Genomic DNA, 22,810 nt, shown 5'->3' with positions numbered 1-22,810 from the left:
GCTGTGCAAAAGCTTCTTATCTTGATGAAGTCCCAATAGTTCATTTTTGCTTTTGTTTCTTTTGCCTTTGTGGATGTATCTTGCAAGAAATTACTGTGGCCAAGTTCAAAAAGGGTGTTGCCTGTGTTCTCCTCTAGGATTTTGATGGAATCTTGTCTCACATTTAGATCTCTCATCCATTTTAAGATTTTCAGACTTTGATTCAGTATCAGGGCCACCAACTGTCTGAGGCTCTCACTATGAAATGATAAGATGTAACAACTTAAGTCTTTTATTCGTATGTATACAGTCTTCTGTTAGAGACTATGTGTATAAGTGCGTTCAAAGAAATATTAAGGAATTGCCGCTTAAGTTTTAAGGAAAAAGAATGCAAATCTATTGGAATCAGAAAAACTGTAGATAATATGACATAGATTTTTATAACATGTTATTTTAATGTCAGATATTCCTAATTATAAAAACATAGAGATCGTTAACAGACACATGAAAAGATGTTCAACATCACTGATCATCAAGGAATTGAAAATCAAAACTATAATGAGATACCACCTCACACCTGTCAGATTGGCTAAAATCAACAACACAAGGAACAACATGTGTTGGAGAGGATGTGGAGAAAGGGGAAGCCTCTTGAACTGTTAGTGGGAATGCAAACTGGTGCAGCCACTCTGGAAAACTGTGTGGAGGTTCCTCCAAAGGTGAAAACTAGAACTACTCTACCATCCAGCAACTGCACTACTAGGTATTTACCCAAATAATATAAAAATACTAATTGAAAGAGATGCATGAACCCCAACATTTACAGCGGCATTATCAACCACAGCCAAATTATGCAAACAGCCCATGTCCATCAACTGATGAATGGATAAGGAAGATGGAGATATAGATAGATGATAGATAGATAGAAAGATAGACAGATAGTGGAATATAACAGCTATAAAAAATGAAATCTTGCCATTTATGATGACACAAACAGAGCTACAGAGTTTTATGCTAAACGAAATATGTCAGTCGGAGAAAGACACATACCATAGGATTTCACATACGTGGAATTTGAGAAACTAAATAAATGAGCAAAGGAAAAAAAAGGGGGGGAGGCAAATCAAGAAACAGATTCTTAATTATAGAGAACAAACTAGTAGTTACCAGAGGGGAGGTGGGGAGGTGGAAGGATGGATGAAATAGGTGATGGAGGCTAAGAAGTGCATTTGCTGTGATGAGCACCAGGTGTTATATAGAAAGTGTTGACTTACTATATTGTACTCCTGCAACTATTATTGCACTGTATGTTAGCCAGCTGGAATTTAAATAAAAACTTTTAAAACATGAAAAAAAAATGAGAGGTTTGCAAATTCCAAAAAAGAAAAAGAGATTTAGCACAATAGTCACTCATTCATTCATTCATGCAAACAAATAGATAATAAACACTTCATATATTCAGTGTCCTGGACTGGTAAGGATACTAGCATTAATACCAGTTGCTCACGTTTATTATGTGTTTACTATGTGCCATGTAAAAAAAAAAAAAAAAGGAAATTTTCAAGAAGGGTAAATCATCCCAAAATAATGAGATAAAAAAAGAGATTGGTGGTTAGAGAGAAATAGGGATTGGGCAGAAACCAGAAACATTATTTTTTTTTTTTATATTCAGGGATTTAGTAGAAATCCTAGTAAATAAGGCCTTTTCAGCTGATCCCTAAGCTTTAAAAGACATAAATGTGGGACACCTGAGTGGCTCAGTGGTTGAGCATCTGCCTTTGGCTCAGGGCGTGATCCCGGGGTCCTGGGATCGAGTCCCACATTGGGTTCCCACAGGGAGCCTGCCTCTCCCTCTGCCTGTGTCTCTCCCTCTCTCTGTGTGTTTTTCATGAATAAATAAATAAAATCTTTAAAAAATGTTTAAAGACATACATAAAAAATAATGAATTAATCATTAATAATAATCTTGTTTCTCGAAACAGATACTTTTCTGAGAGTAAAAGTGTTTCATTTTACTGTAGGATTTTAATTTCTAGTTTGATTATTTAAACCAAACCAATAAGAATTTAAGAAAGTCATGTTCTGAATGGTTTTAAGTAGCATTGTCTTAATTGCTTTAATATAGTATTTGCTATAGAATTTTTACATATCAGTGATTATAATGCCTTCCCTTTACATCATTTAACAAAAAGTATAGTACTTTTCCAAATTTTTTGGGTTTTATCATACAAATCTGTAAATTTCATTGCTGTCATGCTTTTTATCTGCCTATTTACAGATACTCTATGAGCATTGTCTTCTTCCATAACATCTGGAGAGATATTGTTTAAAAAGATTGGACAATCTACTTTTTTGTAGTATTTTCAACTAATTAATATATGAATAACATTTCTTGTTATATGGTCTAAGAAATATATCCTAATAATATGTAATTATATAGAATCCAGAGTATAATATAATATTCTATGTATATTTTATAATATTCTATGTATAATTTTCTATGTATATCCAGAGTATAATATAATAGTTCTATGTATATTTTAATAGTTATTTCATGTAGAAATAGTAGGCCCACTAGAAAGTAGAACTAACTTAAATTTAATCCAGATTAAAGACATAAGAAACCATTTCTTACTGTTACTAAAATAAAATGACCAACCCTATATTTATTAAAAAATAGGTTGAGAGTATCAAATTGATTTAGAAAATACCTTTATTAGTCTTAATTAGGTATCTATAGAAACAATTTTATATTGGCACTCAAAATAATAATCATTCTTAAAGCAATAATAGCTGGAAAGAGTAGCAAAGAAAAAAAAGGTAAGAAGAGTGTTAATGGAGTACCTACCTGCACTGGACAAAAAGCAAAAATTAACTTAAGAAGCAGAAGCAGTTTTAAATTGGATCCACCACACTGTAAATGATGTGGCATTGTTATTAGACTGAATATTTGAACGTTTTAATAATAATTAAAGCAATGATTTGAAAAAGTGATGTCCTTACCTAAGTAATTGACATAATCATGAACACCCAAAATCATATACTTGTATAGCATTTTATGCTTTTCACAGTGCTTCCTGTAAGATCACTTGATCCTCCCAGAAACACTGTAAAATAGAAAATTGTAAGTAATGAAATTTATGCTACTTATGAGAGGATAGTAGTAGCCTGTCATTGAGTAAAACCTGAGATTAAACTCATGTCTTCCGAACCTCAGTTTTGTTCTCTAACATGTTCATTATGGTATTTACCATTTTTAAACTTTGTGTATTTCTGTTCTTTGCTAAAGATTTTACACACAGGAAATGTTCATCAGTCTAGAGCCAGGGAAAATATGGGTGCATCGTTTTTAAAAAGCAAGATTTGCCATGGTTAAAGGATCTTATCCTATAATGGTTCATAGAATGAATTGTGTTATTTGTGCATAGTTTTAATCACTGAAAACTTAGTTGATATACACCTGCTGCTGAGAGTTTGGCCATTGGATGAACAGCATGTGCATCTCCGGGAGCTTGTTAGAAAAGCAGAATCTCAGAACCTCCCCAGATCTAAACCCTAATCTGCACTCCATCAAGATCCTACACTAAAATTTGAGAAGAACTAGACTAAAACATTTTGCAAAGTAGAGTACATCTTTAATTATTAAAGAGAGCTAGGGACGTAATGGTTATGTTCCAGTCTACCTGGGTGGACAGTCTTACACTGAAGCTTAAATTGACAGCACACAAGAATGTGTGTGTGTGTGTGTGTGTGTACACGTATGTGTATTCATTGGTTAGATTAAATTACTGCTCCTGATTTGCTGTCATCTAAACTCTCCAATTCCTCTCATCAGCCTTCTTAAATTAGTGGCTTTTGCTTCCATTTAAAGTGGGGAGATATAAGTACCAGCAATTTCAGGTTGGCTGAAATTTCAAGCACCAATCACTGATAAGACCTATAGAGGTAAGGCTGGTAGGACCTGCCTTACCTGCTTGAATCCATTCTGCTGAGACAGTGTCAGTTAATACACCCACTAGCATGTTTGTGATAGCCCATGAAATCCGCCACAACTACATGTCCTGCTAAATGTTAGGGATGAAAAAAATTGTGGTAGACATAGTGACTTCTGGGGTTCAGAGAAGCCCCAAAAAGTTTTTAAAAATGGGTTTCAGAATTATAAATTAACTTTAACTACAGCTAGACTACTCCTAATAATATTTTATTTTAAATAATAAAGCAGATGGGAAAAAAGCAATTTAGGATTTAAAATATCTGATAACTTATTTTCCTCTAAACATCTTTTCAAACCATCCAGTAAATAAAAACAAGGTAGATTTTTTAGTGCAAAGAAACAGAATAAAACCCAAATACAGGGACTCCTGGGTGGCTCAGTGATTGAGCATCTGCCTTTGGCTCAGGTTGTGATCCGGGGGTCCTGGGCTTGAGTCCCACATTGGGCTCCCCATAGGCAGGCTGCTTCTCTTTCTTCCTATATTTTTGCCTCTCTGTGTGTCTCATGAGTAGATAGATAAAATCTTTTAAAAAAATCTAAATACAAAACCAAAAACTATACATTAATGTTACAACTTTAAATTTTGTATCACAATCTAAACTTTTAAATTATAGGAGTATGATAAGATTTTATATATATATATATATATGATTTTATCATAAAATACAATTTTATATATATATAATAGAACCCTTATGATTAAAAAAAACAATTCTCCAAATTTCATGTAAATATAATGAACAACTTTTTTCACATTTAGTTCACATAGATGCAATCCTAAAAACAAAGCTAAAAAAAAAAAAAAAAAACAAAGCTAAAACTAAAAATAAGGGAAATTGTTTTGTTAAAATAACAATAGTTGTTTGTTTTCAATATAGTGTGATTAGGAAAGTACAAAGAAATACTAACTGATGTAAAATTTGAATTGTTATTTTTAAAGGATAAGATCTTGCAAATTAAACAGGGTATATAGCAAGAATTGTTTTCTGAAAATTCTAATTACTTTGAAATTATGCTATAAATTATCTTCTTTTCTGCCTTGAATGTCCCTTCCTATATAATTAGACATTTTCAAGAATCAAAACTATGATTGTCTCTTAAGAACAAAACCCATAGAAACTGCTAATTATATCACATTTGAATATGTTTTTTCTTCTTTGAAGAGATCTTGAATTTCCAGCATTTGTGAGAACACTGTCTGACCAGAGGATGATAGAAATGCTGAAGGTCTGCTAGTGTTGCAATTAGGATAATTAGTTTTTATCTATAATAGCATTCATGTTATTAAAAAGTTGCTAAGGTCTGTGTCAAATAAAAACTGACCTAAATCTTCTCTGGTCCCCAAATCATTATTTTATTTTAAGAATCAGGCCACATTCTTAAAGAATTTTTCTTTTTCCTAAACCCCAAGGGCCTAATCAGAGGCAGCTCAAAGGACTGTTAATGTAGTTCTTGAATGAGGGCTTGAATTATTACCATGTCCCAGGAAATGGGCAGATATCAAAAAGGACATTTTCCATTTCACTTATAAAACTGACTTTTTATTTCAAAGAATAAATTTTTTTTGTGTGAAATCACATATTGAGAATTTTTTGACAAAGTAAATTTTATAGTTATATGAAAATTGGCGCTTTTTTTTCCTAAATTAAACTGGTACTGGAATTCACAAATTCCAGTTTTGCCATCTGTAGATCCTCAAGTACTTTTCAGGGACAAAAGATAAGCAGAAATTGAATATATACACCTGTATTTTAAGATAAGTTAATAGAAAAAAATTAAATTAGTATTACATATTTGTTTTTTTTTTTTTTTTGTATTGCTTGGTGGTTTTGTTTGTTTTGAACCAAAATTTCAATCTGTCAGTTTAACTTTGAATCATGTATAAAATATGTGGGTGAAAAAATTATTTGGAACCTTTAAGAAATGCCTCAGAACATGGACAAGGAAAGATAAAAAGGTTTTCAAGGCATTCAAGTCATATGGTGCCTATGGTATTGCTAATAACAATATTGGGTAAAAAGGTAAACTAGAAACATATACATTTATGAGTATCCAAATATTCCAAATAAATGTATGAAATCAATTCTAGTATTACAAGGATGATTTAATACTAGGAAATCTCTTAATTCATTGTCTTTATATTTTAAAAATAACATATGCTTTATCTTGTTTAATGTTGAAAAATAAGGTAAATCAAATGACTTTGTCTGATTAATTAAAATGTTAGCTAGGAGTAAAAGAAAATGTTCTTAATATAGTAAGAAAGAGTTGGACCCCAATTAAACTTCTTAATGCACAGAAACACTACTAATCTAAGTAATAATGTTGTTAGAATTATTTTTTAATAATAGACTTTACTTTTTAGAGCAATTTTAGTTAGGTTTGCAGCAAAATTGTATAAGTACTACGCACTAACCGATTGCGCCCCTAGAGTACCTGTTTGCAGCAAAATTGAGTGGGAGGTACAGAGATTCTTGTGTACCTCTACTCACCCACACACACATAACTTCCCTCAGATCTGCATCCCCCTACCAGAGTGGTACATCTGTTACAGTTGGTAAACCTACGTTGAGACATCATTATCACCCAAAGTACATAGTTAACATGAGGGTTCACTCTTGGTGTTTTACAGTCTGTGGATTTGGGAAAATGTACATAATGACATGCATCCACCATGATAGTGTGATGCAGAGAAGTTCCACTAACTTAAAAATCCTCTTTGCCCAACCAGTTTGTTCTCCCTACACCCTAACTCCTTGCAGTGACTCATCTTACTGTCCCCATGGCTTTCTTCTTTCCAAAATGTCAAGTAGTTGGAATCATACAGTATGTAGCATTTTCAGATTTGCTTCTTTTGCTTACTAATATTCATTTAAGTTTTCTCCATGGTTTTTAATGGCTTTATAGCTTATTCCTTTGTAATTGAAAAATACTACATTGTTTGGATGCAACACAGTTTATCTACTCACCTACTGAGGCATATCTTGGTGGCTACCAAGTTTTGGCAATTTTGAATAAAAGTGCTAAACATCTATGTGAAGGCTTTTGTGTGGATATAACTTTTCAGGGAGTGTGATTGCTAGGCCATATGGTAACAGTGTGTTTAGTTTCATAAAAACAGCAACAAAAACAACAAAACACCCCCCCCCCCCAGTATCTTCCAAAGTGGCTGTACCATGTGGACTTCCCACCAGAATCAAATGAGAGAGTTCCTGTTGCTCCACATCCTCACCAGTATGTGATACTGTCAGCATTGTGGATTTTGGCCAATCCAATAGGTGTTTACCAGTATCTTGATGTTTTAATTTATAGTTTCCTAATGACATAATGTGGAGCATCTTTTTCTGTGCTTATTTGCTATTTGTCGATCTCTTTTGGTTGGTAAGATGTCTGTTAAGGTCTTTGGACCATTTTTTAATTGAGTTGTTGATTTGCTTAGTATTGATTTTTAAGAGTTCTTTATATTGTTTTGAATAACAGCCCTTTATCAGAGGTGTCTTTTGCAAATATTTTCTCATAGTCTGAGGTTTGTGTTCTCATTCTGTCTATAATTGTTTTTCAAAAGATGTATTTATTTCTACAAAATGCATCTTTTTAAAGGTTTTTTTATTCATTAGAGAGAGCTTGTGTGTGCAGGGGGGAGGGGCAGAGAGAGGGAAAGAAGCAGACTCCTTGCTTAGTGTGGTATCCCTCCCCACCAATGCCTGGGGCTGATCTCATGACCCTGAGATCATGACCTGAGCCGAAATCAATAGTCTGATGCTTAACTGACTGGGCCCCAAAGTGCATCTTAAATGTATATAGTTTTTATTTTAAATGTTACCAATGAGTGAGATATGATGGTGGATTAAAGAAAGAGTTGAAAGAAGAGGGACGCCTGGGTGGCTCAGTGGTTGAGCGTCTGCCTTTGGCTCAGGTTGTGATCCTGAGGTCCTGGGACCGAGTCCTGCATCGGGCTCTCTGGGGGGACCCTGCTTCTCCCTCTGCCTGTGTCTCTGCCTCTCTGTGTGTGTCTCTCATGAATAAATAAATAAAATTTTTAAAAAAGAGTTGAAAGAAGATACTGTTACATTTTTCTTCTTTCTCAGAGAGATTTAAATCATCCCTCTATGATATCTCTTTGGTGTGGTCATTGTTTTTTTTTGTTTTGTTTTGTTTTGTTTATTTCTTGCTTAAGCACTGAAACTTTGAAAAAATAAATCACCCACACATAAATGGACTTGTTTCATCTCATTTAATAAAACAGAGTAAGCACACTGTCTAAAAAATTTGATGAACTTTCTGGCAAAGAGAAGAAAAACATACTTTAATTTAGAATGAGGTGAGTCAAGAATACCACTTCTTGAACTGCTACCAATTTTCTCTTTAAGAGAAAGTTTTAGTGTGAAATCGTTATTCAGTAAGATCATATTACTTGTTATGGAGCAATGACTTCTCTAAATAGAAAGTCCTTTTTCCTTTGGACGTAGAAAATGAAAGTTTGCTGCCTTGATTTTCTTCATCTAAATTTGAAATTTATTTTTAACTTGTATGCAAAATATTCTTATTATTTTATGATCATGGACTTCATTGATAACATGATTTTGTCTTTAGAGAGCAGAGTTTATATAATGTATGTTCTATTTAATTTCCTTTCACGTTGAAATCTGCTATAATGAAAAAATACTAAAGGAAAATTGTCTTTTTTCCAAACCTTTTTGATTTTATAGAAATTTATTGGCAATAATATGGGAGAAATCTATATTTTAAGTCCTTGCTCTCTATAAATGTAATGAAATTAATTTCCAAGTTATTACCTGCACATACATGTATATTGTGTATGTGTGTAGCCGTTATGAAGTAATAAAAAATACTGGAGATTATTTCCTCTGGGAAATTCCATCTGATCTTCTTAAATAACAAATGATCTAATCTAATCATACAGTAGTTTATAATTAACATAATTAAAAAACATAATAAATGTAAATGTTAAAAGGACAGTTTATGATGGTAGATGAGTGCCTTCATGGTATGAATTTATTTATTTAGGATCTAATACAAGGAAGCATCTATAAATGTTGCAGCTTCCTGCAGTCAAGAGGGACTAAATAGTCCAAAATTATGGAAATGCCTAAAAACATTATAGTTGAGGTGACTAGATTAAATATTAAAGACACCAATATATTTCTAACGCATATTTCACATGATAAAACACAGACCTCTAAACCACTGTATATAGGGTAGTAAATAACAAGACATCATATGCAACTCCCAAAATCTGCAGTAGAAAAGGTCACTATAATATATAGTGAATAAGGTGCATGATTATATCATTTCCACAATGAAATATTTAACAATTGCTTCTTTTATAATCAACCAATATAAAGACCACATACTTACAAGATAAGAGGGTGGAAACATAGACCATATTTTGATAGATAATTAAGTTATTAAATAAGAAGAAGAAAATAAGAGCATCTGGGTGGCTCAGTTAGTTGAGCATCTGACTCTTAGTTTTGGTTCAGGTCATGATCTCAGGGTCATGAGATCAGCCCTGAATCTGACTGTGCTTAGCAAGGAGGTTGCTTGAGATTCTCTGTCTCTCCCTTTGCCCCTCCCCCTGCTAGTGTGTGCACTCACGGGTGCTCTCTCTCTCTAAGATAAACAAATCTTTAGAAATAAATAAGAAGAAAATAGTCTATGAACTCCTGATATAGCCATCTAGTAAAATTATATTAACATTTCAATCACTCCCTAAAAACTACTTTGTCCTAAGCATTATGTTCCTATTATTTGAGAAGTTCAGCAAAACAGAGAATTAATTGTAAGACATACATGATAGATAAATCAATCAGCAAAGTAAAAAAACATAAAATGTATCTTCTTGAAAACACATCCATATGCACGGACACACACACACACACACACAAAAAGTATTTATCATGAATTTACTTTCCAAACATAATTCTACAATATGTAGACAGTCATATTATGAAGATGCTCCTATTTGAATAGATGATGTTAAAGACCATAATATTTAAGTAAAAAGAACATATATGCTGTCCACATACAGAAAGCTAATAATACATTGAAGATTTTACTATACCAAAATTGCACCGATGTAAATCTAAGTTTTGTGTGGCTATGAATATAGCTCTTTAAGTCCGGGCATTGAGAGTAAAACTTCATTTAGGATTTTTTTTTTTCATTTAGGATTTTTTAAACCATATGTCTTTATCTAAGTCATGATAGAGAATAATGTCAATGCTGCTCTTTTTAGTTTCGGACTCATTTTGATCTTCTCTTTGATTATAGCTATCCAATGTGAAAAGAAGCAGCTCTTGATTTGCTTTGTTTCTGCCTTGCAGCTTCCACTCCTATTTTTTTTAAAAAAGATACTTGTTCTTTGTTGACTTCAATGATACACTCTCTTTGCTCCTGCTGAACATCACGTGGCTTAACACTGAAGCAAAGGTAACCAACTACAGGATAACAAAAAGGACAGTCAGGTTTCACAACAGCATGTTGTTCTTTCTGCATGTGTCTTAATGCCATTAAGTCATTTGGTCTCTATAACATCTCTGTGTTCTTACCTTAGGATGAGAACTTGAGACACAGTTATGTCAAATAATTTGCTCACAGTCACACAGTAAGTAGCACAGCTAAGCTGAATGCTGTGACAGCCCTTAACTGCTGTACAGTTTCCTGCCATCAACCATGTGAAGGCGGTTTACAAACTGTAAGACAGTTATATAAATAGAATAGTGTTCAGTTGAGATCAAGTTAACAAGTATCTTAAAGTGTAAGACACTATCCTATAAGGGGATTTGAAGATGAATGACAAAATCCTGTCTAAAAAGAACTTACTGAAGAAACATGGTGTATCATTATGAGGGATAATCTAGAGCAGGTGGGGAAAGTGTAACTACTGTATTTGAAATTTAAACAAGATATTCTGGAAACCCAGAAGACAAATGTCTGCCTGAAGAACTTGAAGAAAGTATTTTTGGAAGGTATTTGAAAAAGGTCTTGAAAAATTCTCCATGATTTCTCATAGAGAATTCACATCAGTGAAATCATTTAAGAATGAAAGTTCTGGAAATCCAGAGTAGTGAGATAGGAAGGTACGGGGGAAAATGCAATGGGGGCTGATCCTAGAATTAAATACAGGGGATAGGTAGCAAAGACCTTAGTGTCTTTTCTTCCTCAAGAGAAAGAAAATGAGTGCGAGAGCAGGGGAAAGGAGACAGAGAGAGAATCCCAAGCAGGCCACATGCCCAGGGCCGAGCCAGCTCAGGGCTCAGTGTCACAACCCTGAGATCATGACCTGAGCCGAAATCAAGAGTAAGACACTTCACCAACTGAGCCACACAGGCGCCCCTACTTAAAGACCTTCTAAGGAATTCTGAGTTGAATTGTTTAGCTAATGGAAAACCATAAAATTGAGCGTATGCAGTGTTCATTGGCAAGAACGATTTGAAGCAGGAGGCTCTTTTAAGAAGACAGAGCAATACTTTAGGAGAGATATGAGAGAGCTTGAATTAGGACAAATGTAAGGGGGAAAATGCAGTAAAAAATGTATTACGGATAGAATTGATCAGAAAAGCCAACCTAGTAGATACAGGAGATGAAACTGAAAAGATGAAAATGGAAAAACATTCAATAAGAGAAATTGTAAGATAATTAACTTGGTTTGACATACAGAGGTGGAGGCACATGCTCCATAGCGATGTCTATGATCACTTCATGGGTTTCTTCTTCTAGGTCCAGGAACCCAAAATCTTTCCACTTCCTCTTCACCAATTTGGTTTCTGTTAAGAAATCTTGTGATGTTTGTTTGGTTATGACCATTTAGTTTAAATAGCCTGAGTTTGCAGTGGTGAACAGTTGCAAGCTTTTCCACTAATTCTTTGTTGATGTTAAATGCTGATCTCTTTATTAAAATATTAAACAATAACCAAATAGTGTATAAGTATATGCAGCTTAGAGACAAAGGCAAAACACACAGGTGTCAATACTTGCGGCAACATGATGTAGTAGGAAGAACTCCGCTCTTGTTTAGACCCTGGCTTTCCCACTTACTAGTATGCATGTTGGGCATTTGCTGGATCTTAATGTCAGGGCTCCTTTCTGGGATGGTTGTAGATCACAATAATGTATGAAAAGCATAAGGAAGGGCACAGTAAATGCTACTAATATATTCCCTTACCATTTGTGCTCATCTTCCATTCTAATCAGCCCTTCTCTCCATCCTCGTGTGACTCATCTTGAACCATTCTTTGGGTTAAACTACCCCAAGGGCTATTCATAGTTTCCCAGCCAGCTAAGCATCAAAAGTTTTTCCAGGCCTATTCTCTGGCAGCTAGAAGTTTTTCTATTCCACAGCCAAAAATGATATATCCATTCTGCTTAGGTTGTTAGGGAAGAATGTGAGATGACCTTAGGCTGCATTCCCTGCATTCCCAATGCTCTGGAAGTTCCCATTCACAGTCTTTTCATTCTTTGGGGCTTTTTTCCCCCTTCTGTTGCAGCAAAGCTGAAAGGGGAAGAAACTATAACTGTCACCCGGGGTGTGTTGGCTGTCATCTGGTGATGAGTTTTCCCTATCACCCATTGCCTCTGCTAGGTAGCTTGTAAGTAGTTTGAAGCCTGAGGCTGTGACATTGGAAATATATTTTTTTAATTGTAAAAATGCAGTTTTAAAATTTATATGAATTACAATTTGCCTTTGTTCTTCTCAGGGCACTTTAACAGGTTTATAGCTTTATCAGCTGGCTTCTGATTCAACTTGCTTTCATTAGCAATCTAAGTCTCTATTACCATTAACTTTTATTTTTATTATTTTTAAAGATTTTATTTATTTACTTATTCATGAGACACACACAGAGAGGCAGAGACACAGGCAGAGGGAGAAGCAGGCAGGTAGGTAGGTAGGTAGAAAGAAATAGAAGACAGATCAATAGATAGGCAAACATACAGGTGTAGGTGTAGATGTATATGTATTCTCTAATATAATTCTCCCAGCACCCCTCAGAGATAGGTGCTTTTTGACATAAAAGGAAACTGAGGCTAGTTGACATGAATTAATTTTTGAGATTACAAATCCAGTGAATGTGAGAAGCCAGATTTCTACCCAGTTTTCTTTGAGTCCTATCACAGAATATTTTTTAAAGATCTTATTTATTTATTTATTTATTTATTTATTTATTTACTAGAGGATGTGTGCACATGGGCGGTGGAGGGAGGGGCAGAGAGAGACTCTGCGGCGTCCCCGTGTTGAGGGCAGAGCACCACGAAGGGCTTGAGCTCATGACCTGGAGATCACAACCTGAGTGGAATTTAGGGATCCCATGCGTAACTGACTGAACCACCTGGACACCCCCAGAGTCTGTTTCTTTTATTTTGGTAACTGAAGGTACGTATTTAGCAAGGATTTTCTTTTATGAGAGGTCAGAAAATCAGTGGGGCTACCTTTCAAGTATGAAGAAGAGTATATGTATATTTTGTGAACTATATAGATTTTTAAGCCTCCTTTTCACAGTTGATTCAGAGAAAGGGGGGTGGGTAATTGAGGTTGTTTTCCTGCAGTGGGTTTATGCTACTGTTCTGCTCAGGAACTTTCTCTCATGCTTTGTGAGAGGCCCTTTCATGGTGTGAAACTAACTAGTCCTTGGGGCACCTGCGCAACCGAGTTTGTAGTCATTTATTCCATCCTCCATACAAATGAACTATGTATAATTTATGTCATAAAAAAACAGTATATGTTCTAACTTTTAAGTTTGTAGTCACCCCAAAATCTTAATTAATCATCCTATTAATTTAATTCACTTTCAAACAACATATTTTGTACGATTTTAGTTGTGTGTTCTTATTCTTTGGGATATTTGGTGAAAAGGTTAGGTAGGTCCAGCCAAAGGCTAGTCAAAATGTTTCTGTACTGGAGATTTAGATTGATCCTAATGCTGAGAGCGGCAAATGTGTTCATTATTTAAATAAGCCCAAGCTGCCAAATGAATCATAAAGGCAGCCGGGTGTCCTGTGCCAAGGTGTCATTTTCATTAAGTGTGAGATTGCACCTGAAGGACAGTTTAATTTGCAGCTGCTAAAAATATTTCGACAGAGTGATACTGTTACAAGTGGCAGGTGGTGCCCAAACGTGAATTTTGCAAGAAATGCCATCTGTGGGATGAGGTGTGGAAGACTGTCAAGGGGGTGGTAAAGGAGATAAAGGGGGGAAGAAAAGAGAGGTATATTTACTCAGCGTCTATTGCTAAGATCATGACTAAAGATCCCATGCTTCACATGATAGTATTGGCTCAAGATCATTACATAGATTATTTGTTCAGCTTCTATTATGTGCTCCGGGCGTTGCAAAAGTACCACAGTACCTGTAAAGACACTGTTTCTTCCCCAAAGGCGTGTCATTTAAACTATCCAGATGAGAGAGAATCCTTTCCAGCTCTATTTACCTTTCATAGTGTTTACATTGCAGTTTGATGCTGGCAAGAGTAATGCACTTTGATCTGCTTAAAATGGATTTTGCCACTTTCTTTTGATGTTCAGCTTTTAGTTCACATCCACATCGATTTCCGGCTTCATATTGTAAGAAAAATTTTCAATTGTACAAGCTCAAAGATTTTGTTAAATCATCATCTCTTGGGATTTTCTGAACTTTGCAGAATAGAGAACATTGAAATGTGGAAAGGCATCTAGGGATATTATCATTGTTCACGTTATTTAAAGATCTGTATATGTGTGTCTATTAGTTTTGTGGACTTGGCCACATTGAAATCAGGCACTTGTACCTGGAGTCTGGAACGAGACATTCTCTGCCCTAATGGCCTACAGAATACAGATTTAAAAAGCAAAAGTAACTAGTGAGTTTGAGTTCTTCATTTCTGCCTGCCATTTGACGGTAGTAACTGAAAGTAGAATAGCTTCCTTTGTGAATACGATGAACTTTCTTTGGTTCTCAAGGAGAGCTAATAAAGTAGGTCAGTATGAATGAATTTGGGTAAAAGTTTTCCATGGGGAGTTTTTGATGACAAGGCAAGTTATTGAATTGCTTGTAGTTTTTCAGGACAATGGTAATCTCTGACCTCCAACATATGCATTTTTTAGCTTCATAAAATGGAGAGACATATTTTCTGTGATTTTAATCCTATTGATAGAATCTAATTTTGAAATATTGCAGAGTATTAATTTTACTATGTTAATTAAGACAAAAGGATGGGATCAAAAACAGAAAAGTTTCTTCCATGTTAAAAGAACATTCATGAAAATTCAGGAGAACAGGGTCACTTGGGGGGCTCAGTGGTTGAGTGTCTGCCTTTGGCCCAGGGCGTGATCCTGGAGACCTGGGATCAAGTCCCACATTGGGCTCCCTGCATGGAGCCTGCTTCTCCCTCAGCCTGTCTGCCTCTCTCTCTGCATCTCTCATGAATAAATAAATACAATCGTAAAAAAAGAAAAAGAAAGAAATTTCAGGAGAACATTTTGAAAACCTGCTGTTGTGTAATAACTCTTAGAAATAGTTGCAATTTAAAGAAACATGTCCAAGCAGTTCTTTAGTTGGGAACCTAAACACTGTTGGGGGCCGTTCTGCTCTTCCCAATAGCTTTAAGGAACTGTCAAAAAGCAAGGAAATGTGACTCTTCTAAACACACACACACACACACACACACACACACACACTTACATAGGTTAGGAAATTCATTTATTAATCTATTCACTCATTTAGGAACCATGTTCTGTTTCAGAAATTATGCTTCACCTGGAAGAAATAATTGGGAAAAAATAGGGAGATCAGCTTACAAGAAGAGAGAGGAAAGAAAACAAATGATTAAAGAAGAGTTTTCTGGATTCTAATCAAGGAATATACGCCAGGTGCCAGGGAATGGTTGTGTGTTAAAAGGGGAAAGACAGTAGTACAAGAAGGTTTGGAAAAGGTGAGGCCAGAGGCAGAGAAAACAGTTTGAACATGACGGCCAGGGTAGAAGAGATAAGGGCCTACATTTGCGTAGCTGCAGTGAGAGATTCAAAATGCTTCAGGAAATACTTTGTTATATTTAGAAGCTGAAAGCGAGAGACGGAGAGATGTAGGACAAATGCCTGTCATAACAAGTACAAAAAGGAAGATAATAGAAAAAGAATTAAATGTTATAAAAGAGATAAAAGGCAAACTTTCTTTCATGTTACATGAACTAAATGCCTGTGAAGATAGTAGATTGGGTATTTTCTTGAATGATAAGCAGATTCACTGAGCTATTGAAGGGAAACAGTGGTCCATCCTGCTAGAAATAGAAGTCCGAGTTAGTTTGTGGCTACCACTGACTGCCCTCAGTTTGTTTTCTATTTTAGAGACCCTGTGAATAGTGTAAGATTTCCCATTTTCCCCTTACGCTGGGAAGCTTGGAGCCAAAACCGTGGTCCGTGTCACATGCACGTGTTGATGAATGGAGCATCTACTTTTAGAGTTGTTACTGGCTCACAGTGACCTTGGCCTTTGTGTCCTTTCTGCTTCCACATCTTAGTTCAGGCAACGTTGTCATGCTCCGTCACACCTGAAATCTGTTCTGGAAGTTATATGGTTAAAGCCATTAGTACTTTCTCCTATAGCACTGTATGGATGGCTTAGAAGAAACAGCTGATACACGTAGAAGACCAGTTAGATGATTCCAAAAGTGTAACTGTAAAGTAAAAAAGAACATGAATTATACAAACAACATTAAGAGTATAAAACAGGGAAAAAAGTGGCAATAATAGCAGCAATAAGTCTGATAATAAATTAAGAAGGCAAAACAGAAGTCCTGCAGGAAATGGAAGCAATTTAAGGTAAAATAACATTTTATATGTAGACGTTGATGTTGACATTAGCCAAAACAGAAAGGTAGGAGCTGAAGCAGTTTTAAAAGAAGTGTAGGTAAGTTCCTTACTAGTCATGATGAATTAAAATTGCAATGAACTACTTAGGTAGAAAATTTAAGCCAGAGGTTTAAAATGCAGACTTGGATCTCGGAGGAAAATAAAGGCTGATACAGCACAGAGATACTTGAAGCTCTAAAAGTGAATCAATTCCCAATGAAAAAATTCTAAAAATATAACAAAATTAAGAATATTGAAATAGTGAAAGAAACACCTGGCGAAGTCTTCATTTACAGGAGTGGAAGGCAAGGAAAAGTGTCCAAAAAGATAGGACTTTTGGAAGCATCTATATTTGGGCATTTAGGAGAGAGGAAAAGGAAATCATAAAGGAAATAGTGAAGGCTAAGTAATGAGCAGTTGGGGTTCAGAGCCGCAGAAGCCACACTCCAGAGAAACAGTGAAAACCTTCAGTAAAGATTTTATTGTGCCAATGGCTACAGACAACCAAGGAAGGATGAGCAGCCAATTCTGTTCGTCAATTTGATGGTTTCTATTGATTATCAGTAGAACACTCTCAGGGGTGAAATGCCAAAAGCTAGACAGACGGTAAAGAGTTGAGGAGTCAACAGAGCAGGGAGTCTGAGTATGAGCGCTCTGTCAAGGGGTCCTAGGGTTTAGTGGGTGCAAGAAGCACAGCAGATTCTATAGCACAGTGTCGATGGAAGTTTCCTGTTTTCTTTTGTGGGGTAAAACTATTTTAAAAAGAAATATTTGGCACAGAATCATTTAAAAGGGAAAGATTGAGAAGCCAAAAAAAAAAAAAAAAAAGAACCAACTTCTTCCCTTCATTTTGCAACTTCCCATTTGCTAGATTTCTTCCTGTTTTCATCGCTTTTCTCGCTGCGTTAGGTTTTGTCTTCTCTTCTCTTTGGACCCTACACCCGACTGTCGAGATAAAATAACTTCAACTCTAGTTCCCATTTCTTTCCTGAACTTTTGCATTCCCTGGCCTGTGGGACAAGTTTACAAGCATCTCACTTTAAAAGCAGCACAAAACTGAGCTCATCTTCCTTCTCTAGTCCTTTATCTATCCTTTCTCGAGCGTTCCTATCTCAGTAAATGATTCCTATCCAACCAATTTTTAGATCAGACATTATTTTAATATTTCCATGTTTCCCCCCTACTCCCTACATTCAACATCTCCTCAGTGAACACGATCTATTGATCATGCTTCACATCATCCCCGCCTATGTCACCATCTCTGCTATTCCAGTCCAAATCACCAGCCTCCACAGTGGTCTTCCTGCCTTAATCCTTGCCTTGCTATATATTTTTTTCTATAACAGTCACAGTGATCTTATTAAAATAGAAATCTGATAATGTCATTACTAGGGTTAAAATACTTCAGTGGTTTTCCTCAAAGCCACGAGGCCAATATGTTCCTGAACAACACTTCCTTCTTATTCTGGCTTCCACTTAACTTTCTTTCTCCTCTCTGACCACCTGTCTCTTCATTAACTACTATTTGTGTGCACAGCCTTGCAGTTTCTCTGACCTTGCATGTGTTCCTTCTACCTGGGACATTCCTGGTTACTCTTCAGGTCTTGAACTACAGGTCATATCTTCTAAGAAAAACTTGTCCTAGTTCTTTTAAGGCAAGATTAATTTTCCTTTCTATTTCCAACTGCATTCTTTCCCAAATTCTTACTTTTGTTCTTTTTGTGCAGTGTAATAATCGCTGTTTAATCGTTGGCATTCCCTCGCAGATAGAAAACATTTCATCATAGTATCCCCTAATCCTCCACAATCCAGAGCATACAGTAGGTGTCTATGAAAGATTTGATAAATGAAAATACAGATGGTGAGTGATTGTGCGAAGAATAGAGATTGTTAACGGAGCAATATTTTGTCAATTATTGGATTGAAAGCAAATAGAGGGAGGCTTTAGACTTAGAAATGAGGAGAGATCATTTTTCTACAGAGTGAAAGAAAAGGAAAACTGGAGATCAGGGTAAAGGAAGGAACAGGAGGAAGTTCACATTTAATGGTTTTGGTTGCATCAATATAGCAAGTAAGTCCATCTTTGGAGAGTTAAGAGAGAGATGGTACCTTAGTTGGCTTGAAGACAATCAGAATGATTTTATTTTATTGTTTTATTTTTAACAGATTTTATTTATTCATGAGAGACACAGAGAGAGAGGCAGGAACACAGGCAGAGGGAGAAGCAGGCTCCGTGCGGGACCCCAGGACCACGCCCTGAGCCAAAGGCAGATGCTTAACCGCTAAGCCACCCCAGGCATCCCCAGAATGATTTTAAAGAGTTGCTGCTAATAAATCTATAGTAAGCCACTAAAAGTCAATAAAGTAATTCCTTAGCGACACTAGGATTCTTGTTTGGGATAAATAGCCTGAGTTAATAAGTAGCACATCCATTTACTATGATGATATGATCATCTTGCTTAGATACAGGGACACAGGGAAAAAAAAGTTCTGGGGTTTTGTAAGGCAGGTGCAGTAGAGGTTCAGGAGCCCAAGGGGTTTGAGGATAATAGGGAAGGCAATTAGAATGATTGATTAGAAGGTTTGGATTGGATAAAGAGGGGAATTCATCAGGGAGAAGAGAGATAGACTAAGAGAATAGGAGGAAGGGTACAAGGACAAAATGTAGTAAGGAAGGGGAAGGGGAAATTTGAGGCATTGAAGACATAGAAGAGTTTTCAGAAGAGATTTTGATCATAGAGAAGATTTTGTAAATTTAAAATAGGAGAAGAATGAGTCCTTTTAAATTTTCAAAAGAGATTAACTAGAGACCTATTTTATTTTGAAATAGGAATGAATGTTTTTCCAAGTACAGAACATATCCTGAAGGTCTTAAAGATAAAATACATTAGATTGATATTGTTTTTCTTGATATTCTTATTTTCTTAAAATGGATTTGTCTTTTAAATAAATCTTTTTTTTTTAAAAAAAAGGAAGAACTCAATTTGAAATAAACCCAATGTAAAATGTGGGAAACATATAATTTATTTTTTGCTGTTTCTGACACTATGTCAAACTTAATTTACCAACAAAGTCCTCCATGCCTATAGTATCAAATATTTAAAGAGAGACATCCTAGACCCTTTCAACAATGAATGCAGTTGATAATTTGCTTGAATTATTTCTCACTAGAGTCCATGCTTGTAAAAATGATTATTTTCTTCAGATATTTTAGAGAGTGAAACATGATGTTTGGTAACATCTTCTGTGATGCCCAGATACCAAACTAAGAGACTGTACATGTAAAATATTGTTTGCTTTGTTGTCACTTTTGTGCTTCTGACTTTTGCTAGAATATAACTTTTTTTTTTTCCTAAGATTTTATTTATTTATTTGAGAGAAAAAAGAAAGAGGGAGAGAGAGATAGAGTACATGACCAGGGAGAGGGATAGAAGGAGAAGCAGACTCCCTGCCGAGCTGGGACTCACCTCCCCCCCCCCAAGGTGTGGCTCCATCCCAGGACACTGGATCATGACCTAAGTTGAAGGCAACCTATTGAGCTACCCAGGGGCCTCAAATTATAGCTTTCTGAGAATAAGTGATATATATTATTCATTTTGTTTCCGACACAGTGTCTTAGACATATTTGTGAGCAAATAAAATAGCTGGATTTAATTACTTGAAATTCTCTTAAGTTATGCAATTATTTGTGTGAACAACTACACTAATTTGGGAGGTAATATTAGATGAACTTCTCCTTTTTTTAAAAAAAAGATTTTATTTATTTATTCATGAGAGACACAGAGAGAGGCAGAGACACAGGCAGAGGGAGAAGCAAGGTACATTCAGGGAGCCCGATGCAGAACTCGATCCCAGGACCCCAGGATCACGCCCTGACCTGAAGGTAGACGCTCAACCACTGAGCCTCCCAGGAGCCCCCAAACTTCTCTTTTAGTGCTCTAGTATTAAAGCAGAAGAATGTATGATTTTTTTAATTCTAATTTTGTTGCTGAATTATAATGAGATCTCCAAATTTAGCATGTGAGTGAGGCTTCCTTTCATTATTATCATCACATAATATATTTGTTAACATTTTATAAAGTGTTTCACATGCACCATTTAAGTTTAAAATATGTGTTTTTATACGAACCATTTGTGACAAAGTGAATAGAATCCAATTTGAAATAAATCAATTTGGGGACACCTGGGTGGCTCAGCGGTTGAGCATCTGCCTTTGGCTCAGGGCGTGATCTCGGATCTTGAGATCCAGCCCCACCTTGGGCTCCCTGCAGGGAGCCTGCTTCTCCCTCTGCCTGTCTCTCTGCCTCTCTCTGTGTGTCTCTCATGAATAACTAAATAAATCTTTTAAAAAAAAAAAAAAAAAGGAAGAACTCAATTTGAAATAAACCCAATGTAAAAATTAGTCCTCTTAGATCTGAGAGCTAAGAGCCCTGCCAAAATGTTGCAAGTGACCGAACTGAATTCTTTGATGTGGAGGTCTGTGCTCTCTATGTGCACACACACAAACACACGCACACTGCTGCATTTCTCGGAGCTTAACGTCATCAGTGTGGTAAGAATTCTTTGATCTGTAACATACCAGTTCCTACCATGTCCCATTAGTTATTCTGCTCATTATTCCTGATGAGACAAACATGTACATACAAACATATATATGTATATGAATAAGTTTACGAAGAAAGCTTTGTGAAGAAAAGCAAGCTTTGTGATAATTATGAAGATTGAAGTAGTATATTATTTTACATATCTTATAAAAGTTCTGGTGCTAAGTGAGTCCAACTTTTAAAAGTTGTTTCCCCACTCTTAGTCCACTGGGCACACTGAACTTTAAATGTAAGTAGGTAATAAATGGTATATTTCACATTACGTACAGAGTCTGTATAAGTTCCCTGAGTGGGATAGTGGGGTGCGGCCCTACATGCATGGTCCCAGAGCAAATGTTAAAAGAAAGTAGGAAGGTTACAAGCCCAGAACACATGATGGTGATGATTGTACCCAGGTGTAAAGGTTAGGACGAAATAACATGGGGAAAGCTAGTTTCAGGGTTTAGACCTCTTTGCTGGTATCTCAAGTACGGTACTGACCCACGTGCGCATGTTTCATTTCTGACTCAGTAACATAATATAGCATGGGAGTAAAGATGGATTATTGTAAGAATATAAATACCTGCAATGTCCTAAGTGCTTTCAGTGAAATGAACTCAGCTTCTTACTATATGACATCTTAAAGCCAATGAAGCTATTGTATACTTTTATGTATTTGTAAGCATCACAACCACATCAACCCAGGTATTTACAAAGTTTTATTTTGTTTTGTTTTTAAATGTGGCTCTAAACATTGCTAATATACCTTCTGCATAATATAGCCGGTCTTGTTTCTTTTTTATTTCTTTTTTCTCTCTGCTCCTCCTTGCACAGATACTCTCTGAATGGCCACTGTGTTTTAACCTTTAGGATCATAGCATCAAACAAAGCGTGCCATGTCCTTGTTCTCCTGGCATGTATATTCCATTGGGGTGGGGAGGGAGCTAGGCAATAAACACATAAGATTAGAGACAAAGAAAGATCAGGTGTTTAATAATGTTAGGAAGAGAAATAATGCATGAAAAAATAATAACCAAAAGTAAGGATTTTAGTGCTATAAATAGAATAGTCAACAAAGATCTGTCTGATAATGCAATATTTGAAGAGACCTGAGTAAAAGTAGGAATCCAGTCATTCTGATTTGTGAGGTCAGAGTCACACAGGGAGGAAAATCTGAGGCAGTACTGAGAGTACTTAACTTGTTTGAAAAGCAGAAAGGAAGTGGTGTGGCTGGCTAGGACTAAGTAGGCAAGGAAGGGTAGGTAGAGAAAAAAGGCTAGCAGAGACCAAATCATTAATGAGGTCTGATCGCAGGAAGGATTTGTTTTATTGTGCGTGATTTGGGAAGATACAGGAGGGTTTAGAAAGGGAAGTGACATACTGGAGGTTCTTTCTGACTGTTGTGTGGAGA

At 35.8% G+C, this 22,810-nt stretch overlaps 1 protein-coding gene across 5 annotated transcripts in view; it reads left to right on the top strand.

Moving 5' to 3' along the window:
• SEMA3A (semaphorin 3A) overlaps window positions 1-22,810 on the top strand; it is a 461,093-nt gene that overhangs the window by 391,073 nt on the left and 47,210 nt on the right. The gene's annotated exons all lie outside the window — the stretch shown is intronic.

The sequence above is a fragment of the Vulpes lagopus genome, chromosome 11 (genome assembly GCF_018345385.1).
Source record: "Vulpes lagopus strain Blue_001 chromosome 11, ASM1834538v1, whole genome shotgun sequence".
Classification (NCBI taxonomy): Eukaryota; Metazoa; Chordata; class Mammalia; order Carnivora; family Canidae; genus Vulpes; species Vulpes lagopus.
Note: the sequence above shows the minus strand (reverse complement) of the source record. Positions and strands in the feature narration are given on the sequence as shown.